The sequence below is a fragment of the Bos javanicus genome, chromosome 6 (genome assembly GCF_032452875.1).
Source record: "Bos javanicus breed banteng chromosome 6, ARS-OSU_banteng_1.0, whole genome shotgun sequence".
Classification (NCBI taxonomy): domain Eukaryota; kingdom Metazoa; phylum Chordata; class Mammalia; order Artiodactyla; family Bovidae; genus Bos; species Bos javanicus.
Window position 1 is genome coordinate 62,128,161 of NC_083873.1, and position 20,926 is coordinate 62,149,086.

Below are 20,926 nucleotides of genomic sequence, written 5' to 3' on the forward strand. Positions count from 1 at the left end.
AAATACCAGGAGCAAAGAGATGATAGTTTATTTTGGTCTCACAGGAAATAAAGGTACTGGTACTTATGCTCTGATGTAAATGAGACCTGTATTGAGTGACAGTTTAGTCTCTGAGATATTTTCTTTAATTCAGTTAATTAAAAAAATTTAATCCTAATTTACTTAAAAACTTTAATTTAAAAATATATTTTTATTTTGCAATAACCTTTGAGAGATTGGTTGGGTCCATTTTATTATCTGTAGCACATTCTTTAGCTTTAATTATATGTCCTCTTTTCTGTGGACCAATGTGTGTTTATTATGTTGAACCATAATAAGTAGCACTAATGGCAATGCCCTGTTGTTCAACCTTATGTTGTTCAAGAACAAAGAATCGCTGCAGGAAGGGAGACTGTGACCGGATTGCAAATTACAGGCTTTAAGGAGCCAGCCTGCAGTATTTCCTCTTGCTGCACCGAGTTATCCTACACTAATATCTGTGGGAGACAGTACACTTGGGGCATGAGAAGCCAGATATGGGGAAGGGCACCAGGACTTAGCATGTTGCTTTCTGTTCCTTGGTTCTGATGTGAAGGATTTTCGTCTATCAGGGAGGCCAAAGTTTTGAAAAGGAAGCCCACAGCATGAAATTTCATTCAGAAGTATTTAGGAGACATGCAGATGTGTCTGGCTCCATGCCAAGTGCCAGTTATATACAATGTTGAATTACATAGATGTTGTCCTGTCTCATGGAGCTTACATTCTACTGGGGGAGAGGAACAGGCAAATATTAGGAACATGTGCTAAATTACAGATAGAAAATTACTATGAAGTTAACAGGGTCTAAGATTGAGAGTAATTAGAAAAAGGGTTTATTTAATTTGGGTGATCAGAGGAGGTCTGTTTTAGGATCTGAGACTTGAAGCTAAGACTTGGAACATTACAATGAGGCCGCCATAAAAGCCACCCTGGGAGCTGTGAATTCTGATGGTAGAGCTTTTGTGCACTCAAGCAGGTGCTGATGCTCTAAGGCAGGAAAGAACTGGCATGTTTTGGGTGCTGTAAGAAAATTAAAGGGAAAACCAATGGGAAGATCATGAGCTTGACACAGAAGTGAGGCTGTGAAAGTAGCTTAGAGAATTAGAAGGAGACATGCTGCACAGGATCCTATAGATTATGGTAAGAGGTCTGGCCTCTGGTATAAATGGAAGACAAAAGTATTCAATGTTTTTAATGAGGGGAATGGCAAATGAGGTGACCATTCTGGCTTTGTAAAAGGTTATTCTGGTCTCTGCATGGAGTAGAGATTGATGGCGATCATGAATAAAACCTCAGAAATAGTGGACCTTTGAAACAGAATGTTAGCAATAGAAGTGACGAGAAATGGATGGTTTCAAAATAAACATTGTAGGTGAATAAACAGCACTTCTTGATTGCTTGGATGTGGGGTGATGAGTAAGGAGTCAAGATCAACTGCTAGAATGTTGATTTGAGTACCTGTCTACTTGGTGATGTCATTTATAGTTTAGTAACTAAGTAATTGGCCTTAAAGGCCTGGATAGTTCCCATATGAGGATTTATGCTTTGGGTCTTAGAAGCAGCCTCATTTATACATTCTAATAAAATTCCTTGACATTATTTTCACACCTCATAATGTCTTAACTGGTTAATTTTGTATTTTCATTTTTTTTTTGTTTTATTTTTAAAATGTTTCTGGGCTCTCTTTATCTTACTTTTCTTAGTCTACTGTGACTTTGGTTATATTATTTTACTTCACTAGTATATCTTTCCTAGTTTTTATTTGCTTAGTTTCATCTAGTTTTCATTGATTACATTAAACTTCTTTTTATTCTTGGAATCTGCTTTTAAATTTTACCTTTTACTGTTTTAGGTATGCTTTCATTTCTCTTAATTTATTTTATCTTATTATTTAGTATATTATCTTTTATCTGTGACTGTACTTTGCCTTATTAAATGGGTGGAAGATAAATGATCATTTCATGGATTAGCCCACCTTTTAAACAAGAGACTATATATTTACTCTCTAGAGTCCCTGAAACAGTCCCGAGAGCCTAGGTCCTTTAACAAATAACCTCTGTTTCCATCTATTTGCTTTTGTGCTTCACAGGAAGGAAATAGAGATGCACAGGTCAGAAATTTACAGCATAAGTTTGCCTGCACTGAGGGCATAATGAGATGCTGAAACACTCCGTGAGGCTTAAGAAATGACAAGGTCTAAAATCTATGTTCTTTACTATCTACTATCAGTTAACATTAGACAAAATTTATCATATACTGCTTTTATAGTGTTTTAGTGCAATAATAATAGCAATAGCAAGTATATTAACAGATATTATCATTAACCACTTTCTATGTTCTGTATTAAACAGTAACAACATGTGTTACTATCATGCTTTATCCTCATAGTATCCCTTAAAGATAGGTATTATTTTTAAAACATATATATGTATATATTTATAAGTGAAAAAAGTGAAGTTTGTTGAAGAAAAGCATAGACTTTGGAGCCAGGTAGACTTAGATTAGAGCTTTCCTGGTGGCTCAGATGGTAAATATTCTGCCAGCAATGCAAGAGACTCAGTTTTGATCCCTGGGTTTGGAAAATATAGAAGGGAATGGCTACCCGCTCCAGTATTCTTGCCTGGAGAATCCCATGGACAGAGGAGCCTGGCAGGCTACAGTCCATGGGGTTGCAAAGAGTTGGACATGACTGAGCCGCCAACACACAGAGATTTAGATTGCAATCCTGACCTTGCCAACTGTTAGCTGTAGAGTGACCTTGAACAGGTACTCATAATACTTTTACAATTCCTTTGAGTCTTATGTTCTCTATTTTTACAACTAGGATTTTTAAAAGACAGCTTGCAGGGAAGCAGTGCAGATTAAAAAAGTGATGCTTGCAGAGCACATGTTCATTAAGCTTCTGCTTAGAGGAGAGGCTTCTCCTAGGCTCTGCTACAGTGTCACTGCTCTAACTCCTTCCTCCCACATCCCTTGAGAACTGCCCTCCTGGCATTGTCCTACCCACTGAAACAGCCAGGAGATGAATCACAGAAGCCTTGTACTCTGAGAAAATTGTAAGCTAGGTTTCTTTGGAGGTCAGAGAGGCCAGAACAAAAGAAGATGAGAAAGGAGTACCAAGCTTTGTTCTCAGTCCTGATTTAGAGACCTGAGTTGATTCATCCTTCTTGAACTTGCCTTCAAAATCAGTGCCTTGATTTGCTTTTCTGGAACGGGAGATAGTCCTGGCAAGAAAAGCCCCTGGTAAAGTGGAGGAAAAGAGCCTAAAAATAGCTATAAGAATTCTCTCTGAACAAGGTTATTATTGTCACTCTATTTTACTTTTCCCCTAAATCTTGTAGCTAAAAGCAACAACAACAAAAATAACTTAAGTTTTGGGCAGTACCCAAGAATTTGTGCTGGTTTCTAAGTCACTCCCTCTGATGTCTTCCTCATCCTATCTCTTTGTCTCTATCTCTACGTTATCTCAACATAAATCTCTCTCTCTCTCTCTCTCTCTCTATATATATATATATATAAGCACATCTATACTTATATATGCATACATATCTATATGTCTATATCAGTCTATATACATATTTTTCAATCATCTATGTGAATCATGCATGTGTTTGCGTGCTAAGTCACTGCAGTAGTGTTCAACTCTTTGTGGCCTCATGGACTATAGCCTGCCAGGCTCCTCTGTCCATTGGATTCTCCAGGCAAGAACACTGGAGTGGATTGCCGTGCCCTTCTCCAGGGGATCTTCTTGATCCAGTGATCGAACCTGTGTCTCTTACATCTCCTGCACTGGCAGGCAGGTTACCACTAGTGCCACTTGGGAAGCCCAAATCATGCATAGGTTATTCTTATAAACAAGGTAGATGATGTATATTTGTCTCTCAAAGAAGTCTGAGTTGGAGGTAGTGCAGGGGTACAGACTGTCTCTTTTCCATCAGTGATTCTTCTAAATTACTGCACCTCCCTTCAGGGTGAGCCTCACTCCATGGTTCCCAGCTTATTTAAAAGAGAAAATATAAGAGAATCTGCCTAATTTAAGAGTGTGGCTTGGGAGCAGCTTGCATTACTTCTGCTCACATCTCACTGGCAAGGACTTAGTCGTATGGCTGCATCTAACCACACAGAGGCTGAGAAAAATAGGCTCTCACTGTATGCTCTGCCCAAAGAGGTCTCAGAGGATTTTCTAACTACAAAGGAGACTGGAGCATGGATAACAACAGTGGAGCAGAGGTAATTAGTATTCTCCCCATACTATTATAGATGGAAGATTGTCCCACTGTGAGAAGGTCACTGCAGTTGATTTCAGAAAAGAAAGCAACTGACAATGTCTTTCCAAATGCCATTTTTGAAATTAAGCTAAATGAAACATCCATGACTTATACAAGTTTGCCGAAAACAAGAGGAAACACATATTTTAATTTCCAAGGCTCTATGTGTGCCTGTTTAGTTGCTCAGTTGTGTCTGACTGTGACCCCCATGAACTGTAGCCGCCAGACTCCTCTGTTCATGGGATTTCCCAGGCAAGAATAGTGGAGTGGGTTGCCATTCCCTTCTCCTGGGGATCTTCCAGCCCACAGATCGAAACTGGGTCTCCTGAATTGCAGGTGGATTCTTTACTGTCTGAGAGACCAGGGAAGCCATGCTAAACACGTAAGAGGCATTATCTCATTTATTTCTTACAACTCTGCATGGTAGTTATTTTTCTCTTCATTTTATAGCTGAGAAGGCTGATGTTTGGAGGGATTAACTGCCCAAACTCACACAGCACATAAGTAGCCAAGACAGGATTTAATGTGTGGCTGAGCCCACCAGTTTAACCCCAGTGCTACAACCTTCTCAGTAGATCTTGTTACTGGTATGATTTCCTTCCCCTTAGGATTAAAGGAGGATTACCATCATCCTTATTCTCTTGTTCTGAAGATACATAATAAATGGACTCCTAATAGAATGAAAGGAATCATCTGATTTGTGGCTGATTGGGTTCATTACTTTCTGTTTTTCTTTCCAGATTCATTCTCTCCTTCTCTGGTCTGCTGTGGGCAAACTTAACAAACTGCACCACTCAAATGCCTTGAGTGTCTGATTTCAAGTGCTTTGCCCTCTGACATCAGTCAGAAGGAGACTAGAGCAGGAAATCTGAGGGAGGCAGGAAACTGCAGTATTTATTTTCTCTGCTCCCTTCATTCTGAGGTGCACCTCAGGCAGACCTTGAATTCCTCTGTGGTCCCTTTCCCACGACTACATCTTTTGTTGGGCTCTGTATTCATTAAGTTGGCTTAAAGCTCAACATTCAGAAAACTAAGATTATGGCATCTGGTCCCATCACTTCATTGGAAATAGATGGGGAAACAGTGGAAACAGTGTCAGACTTTATTTTGGGGGCTCCAAAATCACTACAGATGGTGACTGCAGCCATGAAATTAAAAGACACTTACTCCTTGGAAGGAAAGTTATGACCAACCTAGATAGCATATTAAAAAGCAGAGACATTACTTTGCCAACAAAAGTCCATCTAGTCAAGGCTATGGTTTTTCCTGTGGTCATGTACGGATGTGAAAGTTGGACTGTGAAGAAAGCTGAGCACCAAAGAATTGATGCTTTTGAACTGTGGTGTTGGAGAAGACTCTTGAGAGTCCCTTGGACTGCAAGGAGATCCAACCAGTCCACTCTGAAGGAGATCAGTCCTGGGTGTTCCTTGGAAGGACTGGTGCTAAAGCTGAAACTCCAGTATTTTGGCCACCTCATGGGAAGAGTTGACTCTTTGGAAGACTCTGATGCTGGGAGGGATTGGGGGCAGGAGGAGAAGGGGACGACAGAGGATGAGATGGCTAGATGGCATCACTGACTCGATGGACAGGAGTTTGGGTGAACTCCAGGAGTTGGTGATGGACAGGGAGGCCTGGCGTGCTGCGATTCATGGGGTCGCAAGGAGTCGGACACGACTGAGCGACTGAACTGTGAACTGTATACATTAAACTCAAACGTAGTAACAGCTTCCTCTTTTTGCCAGCACTTGGGTGCTTCATCAAGCCTGTTGGTTTACTTAATGCTGTTCATACTTCTGTAAATGGGTCCCTCATTAAGTGCTCTTCAGCTAAATTGTTTGTACATCCAAGTTTCCTTCTGGGATCCTGAAAGTTGCATTTATTGGGTTTATTCTCATAAATTAAACAAACAAAAATATTAGATAACCCATGACCCTTTTACATGGTAGAACTTTATAAAAAATAGTATAGCTCCTTTATTTCATGAGCATGAATTTCACTACAGCGATGTCTTTCTAGGTAGCAGCTAGGTGGGAGTGGTGCTTTGATCTTTTGATCATTTTACTATGTTGCTGTTGTTCAGTCGCTAAGTCTTGTCCAATTCTCTGCGACCCCCTGGAATGCAGCACTCTAGGCTCCTCTGTCCTCCACTGTCTCCTGGAGTTTGCTCAAATTTACTAAGGCAGTAATGACAAAATAAAGTAATTTTCACTGACTGCTGCAGTGATGATTCTTCAGTTAACCCATCTGTGTTTAAATATCCTTGGATCCCATCTGGGTTAAACCCCATTCAAGTAGGAGCTCCCTCCTATTGATGAAATTTTAACTGACATTTTGATCAACTAATTATATTTCTCAATTATTCTCACCATATGAGTCTTTCTCAAAGATTTTTCCTGCTGAGTAATTAAATATCCATGTGTCCCAGAAAAATAATCAACTCAATTTTCATCAACAAAGTTTTTCACTAACTGTCCCTTTTTGACTCCTCAGAGTCCTAGTTGAAAGCTTGCTAAATCTCCAGTAATAAAGAATACTTTAGCCATTCTACAACTTAGCTAAGAACTTTTATTGTCTGGAAAGTCCTCAAGTATGTCACCTTTCAATAGGTTACACAAATGAGTTTTTCATCCCACTGTTTTATTTAACCCCCCCTTTTATTATAGTCCCTTTATGGTGGCATTACCCCAAAACAATTGTGAGACTTTTGTTGATTTGCATGTACCTTTTATTATTTATTGACTGTGGATGGAAAATGTTTGTGAACCAGATTTCGAGAGCTTGGAATCGATTCTAGCTTATAAATGTCCTTGGGGAGTTCAAGAATAATAATAATAATAAACAAGTAAATGACTACTATTTATTGAATTCCTATCATGCATTATACAAAGTTCTAGACTCATATCATTTCATGCCATCTTTCCAATAACACTGTACACATTATTATACACAATTTACAAATAAGGAAACTGAGTCTTAAAGAGTTTTTGTCCAAGTTAATTTGTAAGTGGAGACACTGGGATTTAATCTGGCATCTTATTAAAAAATCCTTTGATTGTAAAAATAGACAAGTTGGACTACCTCAAACTAAAAAGCTTTTGCACAGCAAGGGAATCCATCTACAGAATGAAAAGTCAACCTTCAGAATGGGAGGAAATATTTGCAAATCATACATCTAATAAGGGGTTAATATTCAAAATATAAATTCAATAGTGAAAAGGCAAATAGTGCAATTAAAAAATGGGCAGAGGATCTGAATGAACATTTTTCCAAATAAGACTTACAGATGGCCAACAAGTATATAAAAAGGTACTCAGTGTCCATAATCCTCAAGAAAATGCAAGTCAAAACCATGAGACATCACCTCACACCTGTTAGAATGACTGTCATCAGAAAGACAAGAAATGACAAGTGTTGGCAAGGATGTGAAGAAAAGGCAACCTTGTACACTATTGGCGAAAATACAAATTGGTGCAGCCACTGTGCAAAATAGTATGGGTGTTCCTAAAAAACCTAAAAATAGAACTACCAAACAATCCAGCAATTCCACTGCTGGGCATTTATCTGAAGAAAACAAAAACACTAACCCCAAATATATATGCACTCTCAGTGTTCATTTCTGCATTATTTACAATAGCCAAGATACAGAACAACCTAACTGCCCATCAATTGATAAGTGGTTAAAGAAAATAAGACACATATATGTTTTTCAACCATAAAAATGAAGGAAATCTTGCCATTTGTGATCTCATGGATGGTCCTTTATGGCATTATGCTAAGTGAAATAAGTCAGAGAAAGGAAGCTACAATATGATCTCACTTATATGTGGAATCTAACCCCTACAAGACAAATTAAAAAAAAAAGAATCCCCCGAAGTCATAGATACAGAGAACAGATGGATGTTTGCCAAAGGTATAGTGGGCAGAAATAAAATGGGTGAAGAGGAGTCAAAAGGTACAAATTTCCAGTTATAAAACAAATAGGTTATGTGATATTATGTACAGAATGGTAACTGTTGTTAATAGTACTTACTATACTGAATATTTGAAAATTGCTAAGAGAGCATATCTGAAAAGTTCTGATCACAAGAAAAAATATTGTAGCTATGTATGAAGATGGGTGTTAACTGGACTTCTTATAGTGATCATTTCACAGTATATACAAATACCAAATCATAATGTTATACACCTGAAAATAGTTAGATGTTATATGTCAATTATATCTCAGTTAAAAAAAAAACAACTTTGTGAGCTTAATCATTGTATTCTAAAATTCAATTTATGAGGCGAAAATTTTGTGACACAGTAGGTGACAATCTAAATCTATTAAATAATGCAGTCTTCTGGCTTATTCTGCTCAACCCTCAATACTGTTTTCTTTTAGCTTGGTAACTTGGTATCACTTTTATATGATTTGATATTAATATTAAAGCAAAAGGAGAGGTGGCCTTCTTCCATAAGAAAGACAATAATACACATTGTTAAGAACATCTATTTTGATGATATGGATTTACTACAAAAAACAATCAAGATTAACCTCCATAGGAAGTTTTGTTCTTTAGAACCACACTGAAAAAATTAATTACATAAAACTAAAATCAGTCTTTGGCAGGTATTTTCTAACACTAAAAGTCTGTGTTATAGAATTGCACAAAACAAGTCAGCTAGTTTAATTTTACGCTTACTTCTCCCTGCCAGGGACAGAGGAATACTGTGCTTTTTAGAATGAAATTATCCACAGGAGCCTTTACTGGTTTTTTTAGACACTGGTGGGATACTGCTTCAGCTGTTTTGAACATTTTCCAAGTCTAAGTGTTTCGTGTAGAATACCAGGGCCTCGGTGGAGTTTCTCATGTGCTGGAGACGATCCAAAGCTAATTCCTGAAGTCAATCCTGCCTTTGTCAGCTGGGCTCAGGTGGCCTATCTCCAGGGTGGATGTAACCTTCCATTCTGGGCCACATGGCAACCATAACAATACACATTTGTTGAACACATCCTTTGGCAGGCATCCTGCTGCGTAGTAGTTGAGTTGCTTAAACACCAGCTCTGCCATCTGCTCTCCTGATTGCACAGCCGAAGGATCCTTTAGCAGCCAGGACTTGACAGTCCTAGCCTCCTGGGCTTCATCAGAAGTCAACTGCCAGTGGTTTGTTCTTTGCTTCCTATCATGTGCCCAGATGAGAGAAGTGATAACTAGAGGAAATCATTTGCATTGTCTTCATCCCTCTGTCTACTCTAGGTATCTGTCTTTCTGTTTTGATCCCTTGCAAGTTTACCTCCACTAAGGTACATGTTGATTCATGACCTTGTTTATTTGCCTTTTTAAGTGGCAATTATTATAAGAAACTGCCATTTGGAGTTTATTACTGCATTTACTACAAAAAGATAGAAGACATAAATCTAGCAAATATTTATTGAGTGTGTATAGTGCACCCCACAAAGTGGTGGTCCTTGAAGAAGTTGTAGCCCCTGTCATCACCACTAGGATTGCTGTGCATTGGGACACAGTGTGGTCTAACAGCACAGAGGTGGGAAGGACTGATTTTTGTCTTAGAAAATCAAAGACGTTTCATTGAGAAGGTAACATTTCCACTGGGTTTGGAAGGATGTACAGGAGTTTCCCAGAAGAGGATGGTGAGGATAGGAGAAACTTTGGGCAAAAGGATGGAGCATGAGCAAAGGCATATTATATTATGCAAGGATGCAGTGTGTCCAGGAAAATGGGAGAAATTCAGAGTATCAGCATATGGTATTAGAGCACAGGGCTGGAAAGGTTGGTCCAAAAAGACAGTGAAGGCCTTTGTAGATGGTGCTAAGGATGTTGGGTTTCATCCCAGTTACTCAAAGATATAATAAAATATGGGGAGAGAAATAAGTGCAGGGAGGCATTAGAGAGGGAAAAGGAACCTGAAAAGCAGGAGAGATGAAATCATATATTGTTTGGTTCAAGAACCATTTCTGTATTGACCTGGAGACTATGGGCTTCTCTGGTGGCTCAGTGGTGAAGAATCTACCTGCCAATACCTGCAAATGCTGGAGATCTGAGTTCGATCCTTGGGTCTGGAAGATCCCTGAGAAGGAAATGGCAATCCACTCCAGTATTCTTGCCTGGGAACTCCTATGGATAGAGGAGCCTGGCAGCCTACAGTCCATGGGGTCACAAAGAGTCAGACACAACTTAGGGTCTAAACAATAACAAAAATAAATACTAATGTTTTATAGTTAATAAAAAGACAGCTAATTCTTCTAAAATCTTATGTAAGGCATTGCATTGTGTAAACTACTATGCTAAGGAAACTTTGTTTCAGTGGAGGAGCTGGCTCAGAATGAAACTTAAGGCTCAATCATAGATACCATTTTGTGTTTTACATATGCCACTTCATCATATGTAAACTATCAAAGTAAGTATTATTATCACAGTTTTTGAAATGAAGAAACTCAAGTATGAAGAGCATAAGGGAGGTACCCCAGGCCTTGTATTTGACTAACAGAAAGGCCTGGGATACTGCCCTTATCATCACACTTCAGTGTCTTCATTTCAAAAATCATGACAATAATACTTACTTCACACCGATGATTAAAAGAGCCAGTATCTGTAAACCACTTAACATATCACTATAATCATTATTTTCAGGAAGATATTAATTTTTAGAAAAAAAACATGATTCTACGTTAATTGAAAAATATACTAGAAATATTTCCACAGGTATATTGGCAGTCTTGGCAAACTGTGCCAATCAATAGAGTCATTACTTAATTTCTACTTGCGTGGACTTGTATGTGGAGTTATATTTTAAAAGCAACAAACTCACATGTGACATTCCTAGCCAAATACCAGCCAGGAAAAAAGACTGTTTCCCAAGAATGCTGATGCTTAAGGAAATGCACTCCCTTTTATGGACACAAGGGCTTCATTATTGGCCAAGTAATAATTGGAAAGCTCTCGATGGAAAACAGTATGGAATAAGACCTTTGGAATATGTAAATGCAGTGCAGACAGAGTTACTTTGGTAAATATCAGGTTGGGAGTTCCCCTGGTAAATGTCCCAAGTCTCGGGTTGGGAGGAATCTAATTTTTCCCTGCATTGGCAGGCACTGGCAGGCAGAATTTTTACTGCTGAGTCACCGTGAAAGCCCATAGTCTTTGCCAACGAGGCTGAGATTCCCATCCTGTTGCTGCTGCTGAAGAGCAGAGAGGACACCATTTGATGCCTTTGTCCTCCCTGTAGGATCTTGCACTTAGATTCAGCAAGGACAAGGTCAGGTGGAGGGTGCAGATGTGGAACCCTGTGGGCAAGCAGGCAATTTTGGTTGTTATAACAGCTCAATACATAGCTCAGGGACCAGTGGGCTCTTCCCAAGGAAACCAGGGGAGGTCCGGCCACGTGGAGCTGCGGCGGAGGCCACATTGAGCAGCTGCAGTGAGGAGGGTGGAAATTCTTAGCTCCTAGGTCTCTATTAGAGAGCAGAGCTTTTTCTCCCTCAAGAACTTGGTCTACCATTTGTGCTACAGGCATGCAGATGTCTCCAAGAGCATAGACTCTCCTGCCTTTCATTATTACATGGCTTATGTGAGCACAGCCTGAGTTTCTCATGAAACATGGAATCTGCTCCTGTAGTACTGATGGTGCTGGAATGATTTGGCTGCAGAGAGTAAATTTCATGCATCTCGGGGTAGTGAGATAGTCCTTTCCTGACCTGTGCATGGTATTCTAAACAGCAGACTAAGGCACCTTGCTAAGATAAGGAAAGATCTGGGAAGCAGATGCATGATGGCTGCATGGGTACATTCATATGTTTTGTAGTCCCTGGGGTACATTTTCTTTCACTGAAGAAAAATGAGTGATATATTCTCCTTAATGCTTGGTTCACGTACCACATTTCCTGAGGCTTTTCCCATTTTGGTTTTTTCAGAGAACCCGTGTCTCCTGTAACTCCTAAAAGAAACAGAATGTAGCACAAGTAAAATACACCAGTTATCACCACATTTTAGGCTTTTAATGTTTTGTTTTGGTGTTTCCTTAGTTTGTTCTCACTCTAAGTCAGTCATATCTGTATTCCTGGCAAAACCACTGACAAACAAAGGAATATAATGTGTTTTCCGTAGCCCTATATATTCATTCACTATGCTTTGTTGGACATTCCTGATTGTGATTAAGATGATATGTGTGCATGTGTGCTAAGTCACTTCAGTCTTGTCTGACTCTCTGCCCTACCAGGGCTCCTCCGGGCTCCTCTGCTTATGGGATTCTCCAGGCAAAAATACTGGAGTGGATTACCATGCCCTCCTCCAAGGGATCTTGCCAATCCAGGGATCAAACTCACATCTTCTATGTCTCCTGAATTGGCAGGCAGGTTCTTTACCATTAGCACCAATATAAAATAAACTGAAGTAAATGAAATGCAAAACTAAAGGCTCCTGTACATCCCTGGTGGAGTTTCCTGCCTGTCTTAAAAGTCTCACCTAATCTTCAAACTCCTGCCTGTCTTAAAAGCTTTCACCTAATCTTCAAAGTCCAGATCAAATGCCACCAACCTCAGAAAGTCTTTTCTGCTCCCCATAAGCAGATCTTCTTTTCTCCCTGCTGGGATCTCCTGGTTCATCCTTTTCCTGCATCACTCATTTAGCAGGCATCTCCCATTCTCCTTGAGGGTTACTTGGTTGTGTGTTTACATAAAAATGTATTGTAATCTCCTAACATGAGGGCCTTTTTTTTATTTTTTAAATGAGTCTTTATGTTTTTCACCCTGCTCAGCACAAACAGGAATCCAGGAAGTATTTTTTTTATGTGATGATATTTCTGTCTGTCTTGTACCGGGGTCCAACCCCGTTGGATCCAGGGAATTCGAAGCGGGGACAGCATTGGCGAGGATCAGGAAACAATTGCTTAATTAAATGTTAATTAAGGATATAAAGAGTGGTTAAATAAGGATAGCTCAGTGAGGAAATTCAGTGGAGAAAAGAGGCTGAATAATTCAGCCAGAAGGTGAGAGAAAGAACGACATGGGGAGACCAAGCTTCGGTGAACAAGGCCCGCACTTTATTTTCCAAAGTAGTTTTTATACCTTAAGTTATGCATAGAGGATAATGGGGGAAGGGGTAGAGTCATGCAGTAAGCCAGGCTTTCTTCCTGTAAATTTATCATATGCAAAAGTTTAGGTGATTTGCATCCTCTTCTGGCCTGGAGGCCTGTTAACATTTTAAGACCCTTTCTTCAGAAATCTTATTTTTCTCTAAAGGTGATTAGTCAGGCGCCACCCTCCAAAAGCATTAGATAAAGTTTCATTCATACAGGGCAAAGGTGTGGTGGGCTATAACAAGAAAAAGAATTAACTCAAGGGCCCAAGGTTACAAACATTAAAGCTACTACTTACACCAATTATATTAATCAATACACTGCCAGGGACACAGTAGGTAAGGGATATGGAGACTTAGCAGCAAACATTGGCCCAACAAGTGAAAAACCCTTCACCAATACAATTTCTAATCAATCTTTTAACTGCTCAAAGGAATCTGTATTTAGACAATTTAGAACATCTCATGCCTCTCACAGTTGTGAACTAAAACACTCTTATCACACCCAAGAACTTCATTAACTGGAGCTGTAATTTAACTCTTTTTCAGAGAGAGGTGGCGGGGGACAGTCCCCGTAAAGTCAAAAGTATAGGTGAGAGCACAAAGCAGTAAGTAGGCAGACTCTGGTTTTGGGGGCAGATGCTCGAGAATTTCCAGGGGAACTCCTGAGGCTCGATCCTGCCTTTGCGTATGCCGAGCCTCCTTCCTCATGACCTTTGCTACGGGTGGAGTTCCTCATGCTGGCTTCCGGCAGTCTTGATTAATCAAAAATGGCATTCATGAATTCTCAGTCCCTCGTTGTGTTCAACTCTTTGTGACCTCATGGACTGTAGCCCCATCTGGTTCCTCTGTGCATGGGATTTTCTGGGCAAGAATACTGGAGTGTGTTGCCATTTCCTACCTCAAATAAAAAATGGATTCAACACTTATTTTTTGCCAGGGATATGATGTGAAAAAGGCAGAGGTGGTCTTGTCTTTGATAGAAAATAATGATGTCTTCCTTCTTTCCCCTCTATGGCTGGATGTTGGGAAATAGAGTGGGAAAAGGTAGGTAGACGCTGGAAGGGAAAGGAAAATGGAGTAGTTCCAAAAGACACGATGGGTTTGTGGGAAAGTGCATACATTGCCTCTGTTTTCCTTTTTCACAGTAAAATTTTAAAAGTTGAAAACATTAGCTCTCAAGTAAATCCCCTGCTGGTGTTCTAGTTCCAACTCTGCTTTTTCTCTGGGTGACCTTGGAATTGTTATTTAATCTCACTGAGGCTCAATTTCTACTGTTATGAGAATCCACCACATCAAATTAAATGATGTTGGTGTCTACTCACAATATGTACTTTTGTGGATGCTTAGTAATTTTATTATTACTATTATGCATGACTATAAGGAGGGGAGGTCCAGGACTGCCTGGAAGAGGGCAGAGGTAGCCCAGGCTGGGGATTTGCTCAGAGGCTTCCTTTCCCAGGTGGCTGGCTTCAGCTTCCTGAACAACTCTGAAGGGTATGCTGGAATCTTCCATATCTGGACTTCATCTGATAGCTGTGGGTTCCCATCGCTCAACTTCTGCTGGCAATCCTCCTTTTGCCCACCATTAGCCTTACTAGAGGGGAGAATATGTGAAGAGAAATTTCTACTCCTTTGGTTTCCTGCATCTAGGTTTTGTTGTTATTATTTAGTTGCTAAGTCATGTCTGACTCTTTTGCGACCCCATGGACTGTAGCCTGCCAGGCTCCTCTGTCCTTGGAATTTCCCAGCAAGAATAATGGAGTGGGTGACCATACCCTTCTCCAGGGGCTCTTCCTGACCTAGGGATTGAACTTGCATCACCTGAACTGGCAGGCAGATTCTTTACCACTGAGCCTCCAGAGAAGACTGGTTTTAGGTTTATTTAGATCTGAAGTGACAGAGAAGGCGATGACACCCCACTCCAGTACTCTTGCCTAGAAAATCCCATGGACAGAGGAGCCTGGTAGGCTGCAGTCCATGGGGTCGCTAAGAGTCAGACATGACCTAGTGATGTCACGTTCACTTTTCACTTTCAGGCACTGGAGAAGGAAATGGCAACCCACTCCAGTGTTCTTGCCTGGAGAATCCCAGGGACGGGGGAGCCTGGTGGGCTGCCATCTATGGGGTCGCACAGAGTCAGACACGATTGAAGCGACTTAGCAGCAGTAGCTGCAGCAGATCTGAAGTGAAAAATCCTGTTCAGTATTTTCTGGGTTAAACTTTCCCGTCTAGAACTTTTTTTCTCAAATACTAACAAAATGGATTTTCTTTCTCCCCTACCCTCTCTTGTTAATAGGGTGCTGAGAAAATTTTGTCAATGAACGAATCAGGAGAACTGCAAGACCTCTTAACCAAAATTGAGGTAATTGTGCTTTTAGCAACTTATTTTTAGTAATCAAAATGTTCAACACATTCTGATTGTAATTGAGTTTCCCTAATTGAATTTTTCCCTGCATGTTCTTACAAATATGTAACAGGATACGTGTGGCAGTTTTAATTTGCTACCACCTGCCGTGAGGTTTGCTCCAGCTAGAGTGACTTTAGTGTTAGTGTCTAACAACCTCATAGTATTAGGTGAAAATTCCATTCAGCTTTATTAGAACCTAATTCTCTGTTATAGAGATGTTGATGAGGTATTTCAAGTCAGGCCATTGTCTGGAAGCACAAATAACGTTTTTTATGTAAATTATTTTCCTTTTTCCCAAAGACCAGCTCACCATTTCTAAAGATAACAGAAAAACTTATTTCTCCAAAAGTGCACCTTTTAATTTTGTTCCTGTACTTCTAATTACAACATCTCAGAAATATTTATTTGGATATATAATGTATCAAATCAGTATGTACCCAGAAAGTCTTTAATATCTCTCAATTTTATCAGCCTATTTCTCTCTATATGTAGAATTAAATTATATATATTTTATAGCCTAACTGGGTCATCTTGAGAGTCAAAAAGATGCATTAGTAATTTTTCTGGGACAGTGAACATGACTCAGACTTTCCCAGGTGAACCATGCAATATGGTTACATGGATTGGAGGTGCCATGGCCAGCTCTTTGTGGTCCAGTCTCCTTTGCTGACCTCTTTCCTGATTTTCTTCCATTCCTTCCACTTCATGGCTTCTTACTCCCTTTCCTTCTGTCTGCCTAGCCTGCTATTGTTCCATTGCCTCATTCTCCTCCACCATCATCAAGGCCCCTCTGTGGCATCACATCTTTCCTACATCATTCCAGATTTCTCCCACCTTCGCATTCCTGTATCCCTCTTTTTCTCAGGTGTTTATCACAGTCATTTAATTTTTCTTACCTCTTTTCTTTGAACATTTGAGTCGTGTCCCAAATGAACTATATGCTCCTTGGTGTTAGGAATCATGTTTTATTCATATTGTAATCTTGCCCAGAAGGACAAATACAATGATGGTGTGTACATCATAATCTAAAACTCCTCTCAGCTCTAAAATCTGTATAGATGGGTTTGTTTCTTTCCTTTCATCCCCATACTGTACTCCAGTCCCATCAATTTGATGAAACCATCAATTTGGGTTAATATGTGCCTTTTAATTTAAGTGATTTAACTCAATGTGTATTATTATTTTCTTTGCATACTTTTATTTGTACAAATGATGTTATGTAACACACCTAATTGTGTTTCAAATTCCTTTCTATAGGCACTATGCTTTTAAGAACCACCTATATTACTTCGTGAACCTTTCATCCCCTCTTTTAAATTGCTTCATACTTCTCCAGGACAGTACAATTGAATCCAGCTTTCTCTGATGATGGAGATGTTTTTACTGTATCCTATCCAACATAGTAGTCACTGGATGCATGTGGCTATTGAGCACTTAAAGAATAGTTAGTGTGACTGAAGAACTGAATTTTAAATTTTATTTAACTCTATTTGATTTAAATTCAAATCAAGTAAAAATTTTTAAATAAGTAATATAATTAACCATATCTGACAAATAGCTTATATTTTGGACAGTGCAGCTGTACGTGGCTCCCATACTATTTTTTATCTACTCATCCACCGATGTCCTCTAACTTCTCCTTCAAATAAACTGCTGCAAGGAGTAACCTTGACCACGTTCGTTTGTGAATTTCTCTGAGAGTAGAAATCACTGGATAATAGCTTGTGCGTATCCCCACTTTTTCAGGTAGTGCCAGATGGCTCTTCATTATGTTTGCACCATCCAATACTCCCTCCTACAGAGAAAGAGGTTTCCTATGTTCTCACATTCCCCACAATTGTTTTACATTGTTCCATAATTTTTGCCAAGGTAGTAGGGATAAAGATATATAGCCTTATCGTTTTATTAATGTTTTTCTGATAACCATTGAGTTTGGGCATTTCCTTGTATGCTTGTTAAATTTTTAAATTTCTTCTTCTGTATGTTGTATATTACTATAAAGCATCTGCCTACAATGAGGGAGACCCAGGTTTGATATCTAGATCTGGAAGATCCCCTGGAGAAGGAAATGGCAACCCACTCCAGTTCTCTTGGCTGGAAAATCCCATGGACAGAGGAGCCTGGTAGGCTACAGTCCATGGGGTCACAGTCTGACACGACTGTGTGCAGCTTCACTTTCTTTCTTTCTTTTCTTTATGTTGTATATTCTTATCCTTTCCCATTAAAAATCTTGGAACTTTTGCTGTTGTTGTTGGCTTTCAGAAGATCCTCTATAATCTAGATGTTAACTTTTTGTTGGTTTTAATTATTGTCAATATTTCCTTCCCTATTTTTAGATTCTTTCTTGGTGTCCTTCATCCAATAGAAACCTTCTGATATAACCTAACCCATCATTTGTCCTTATTTTTGTGCTTTTTAACTTTTATTTATGAAGTATCCTTCTGTCATAAGGTCAGAAGATATCAGCCTACATTTTCTTCTGTTCACTTTATACTTGTTACCATCTGGTTCTTTCATTAATGGAGAATCCATTTCCATTTTCTTATACATAGTGAGATTTCTAGTATCCTCTATTAAATAATATATTATTTCTTTATTGTTTTGTTCTGCCAATTTTCAATTCAGTTAAGTCATGCAGTCATGTCTGACTCTTTGTGACCCCATGGACGGCAGCACACCAGGCCTCCCTGTCCATCACTAACTCCCGGAGTTTACTCAAACTCATGTCCATTGAGTTGGTGATGCCATCCAACCATCTCATCCTCTGTTGTCCCCTTCTCCTCTTGATTTCAATCTTTCCCAGCATCAGGATCTTTTCAAATGAGTCAGTTCTTCGCATCAGGTGGCAAAGTATTGGAGCTTCAGATTCAGCATCAGTCCTTCCAATGAATATTCAGAACTGATTTCCTTTACGATGGACTGGTTGGATCTCCTTGCAGTCCAAGGGACTCTCAAGAGTCTTCTCCAACACTACAGTTCAAAAGCATCAATTCTCGGCACTCAGCTTTCTTTATAGTCCAACTCTCACATCCATACATGTGAGAAAATGGATGGAATTTTCTATTTTCTACTGGAAAAATGATAGCTTTGATTAGACGGACTTTTGTTGGCAAAGTAATGTCTCTGCTTTTTAATATGCTGTCTAGGTTGATCATAACTTTTTGTCTAAGGAACAAGCATCTTTTAATTTCATGGCTGCTGTCACCATCTGCAGTGATTTTGGAGCCCAAGAAAATAAAGTCTGTCACTGTTTCCACTGTTTCCCCATCTATTTGCCATGAAGTGATGGGACTGGATGCCATGTTCTTAGTTTTCTGAATGTTGAGCTTTAAACCAATTTTTCCACTCTCCTCTTTCACTTTCATCAAGAGGCTCTTTAGTTCTTCTTCACTTTTTGCCATAAGGGTGGTGTCATCTGCATATCTGATGTTATTGATATTTCTCCTGGCAATCTTGATTCCAGCTTGTGCTTCATCCAGTCCAGCATTTCTCATGATGTACTCTGCTGCTGCTGCTAAGTCACTTCAGTAGTGTCTGACTCTGTGCGACCCCACAGACAGCAGCCCACTGGGCTTCCCCATCCCTGGGACTCTCCAGGCAAGAACACTGGAATGGGTTGCCATTTCCTTTTCCAATGCATGTTGCTCAGTCCTGTCTGACTCTTAGCGACCCCATGGACTACAGCCTACCAGGCTCCTCCATCCATGGGATTTTCCAGGGAAAAGTACTGGAGGGGGGTGCCATTGCCTGCATATAAGTTAAATAAGCAGGGTGACAATACACAGCCTTGATGTACCTCTTTTCCTATTTGGAACCAGTCTGTTGTTCCATGTCCACTTCTAACTGTTGCTTCTTGACCTGCATACAGATTTCTCAGGAGGCAGGTCAGGTGTCTGGTATTCCCATCTCCTGAAGAATTTTCCACAGTGTGTTGTGATCCACACAGTCAAAGGCTTTGGCATAGTCAATAAAGCAGAAGTAGATGTTGTTCTGGAACTCTCTTGCTTTTTCAATAATCCAATGAATGTTCGCTGCCAATTTTATATTATAATAATTCCTCATATATATTCAGGTCTTTGTCTGAGCTTTCTAATAATTTCCCTTGATCTGTTTGTTCCTGTTTTACCAATATTGTACTATTTTTATTCCTGTGGTTTAATAGCACTTTTTAGGATCCTATAGAGTGAATGTCCCTCATTACTCTTCTTTTTAAAGATTGATGATTTATCTTAGCTATTCCTGGACTTTTTTCCTTTGAGTCTATAATTCCTTTATTTGGCAACTTGATTAATACTATCATGCTATATATTAACATAACCTCTCTCTCTCAGCTCAAAGAATCCTGGAAAGAGGATTTTATTCTCTTCATTAAGTCTGTCTCAATTCTATAGATGCCATAAATAATCCAGAAACATTTAAGTCTATTCTTAATGTTGAAATACAATGGTATGGTACTGGCTTCTACCATTCATAGGAGTTGTAAGAGCTATACCTCTGTTGGGCTGCTTTGTCCATATAACAAAACTGGTAGAGAATTTTCAGCCATCCAGATATCCCTAAATTGCCTGTGAAGGTGCTAGGGTTTAAGCCAACTTACCCAGGGAAAGAGACTAGCCTTGGAGAAGCAGTTGGAAGAACCAGGGAAAGTGGACAAAAGACAAGATTCATATCCAAGCACATCCAATTCTTCTGATTAGCTTTTGGCAATAAAACAGGAGTTAAATATTCCTGAGGTAGGAAACATTGGAGTTCTTTCTAAGTAGCCAGTACTGTTCCTATTCCTGGTATTATATGTATTAAGTTATTCAAACCTCAAAATAACACTGCAAGGTGGGTTCTGTTACTGTCTTTGTTTTTCAGACAAGGCAATGGAGGCCCGGATGATTAGGTTAGTTGCTCTAGACCTTGTAAATAGTGTTTGACTCACAATTCTAAACCTGACTCCTTGATCTTAACCATGAATCTGTGCTTCCTTCACTCTCAAATTAAGTGACAAGTTGGTGTCTGGGAAATCTGACCATATGTGACAGGACCTAAGACCCAAGGGAGAAGTTTACTGGGAGATAGGCAGAGTATTAGGTCCAGGGAACAGACTGGATTTTTAACACTTGGCTCTTATGCTAGTATGGCATTGTACAGAGAATGGGCAAATAAGC

General features: G+C 39.6%; 1 long non-coding RNA gene across 2 annotated transcripts in view; it reads left to right on the forward strand.

The window, feature by feature from the left end:
• LOC133249498 (uncharacterized) overlaps nt 1-20,926 on the forward strand; it is a 239,258-nt gene that overhangs the window by 207,840 nt on the left and 10,492 nt on the right. For both annotated transcript variants that reach the window (XR_009736987.1, XR_009736986.1), the window contains exon 3: nt 15,660-15,725. This is a non-coding gene — a long non-coding RNA (uncharacterized LOC133249498). The remainder of the gene's footprint in view (nt 1-15,659; nt 15,726-20,926) is intronic.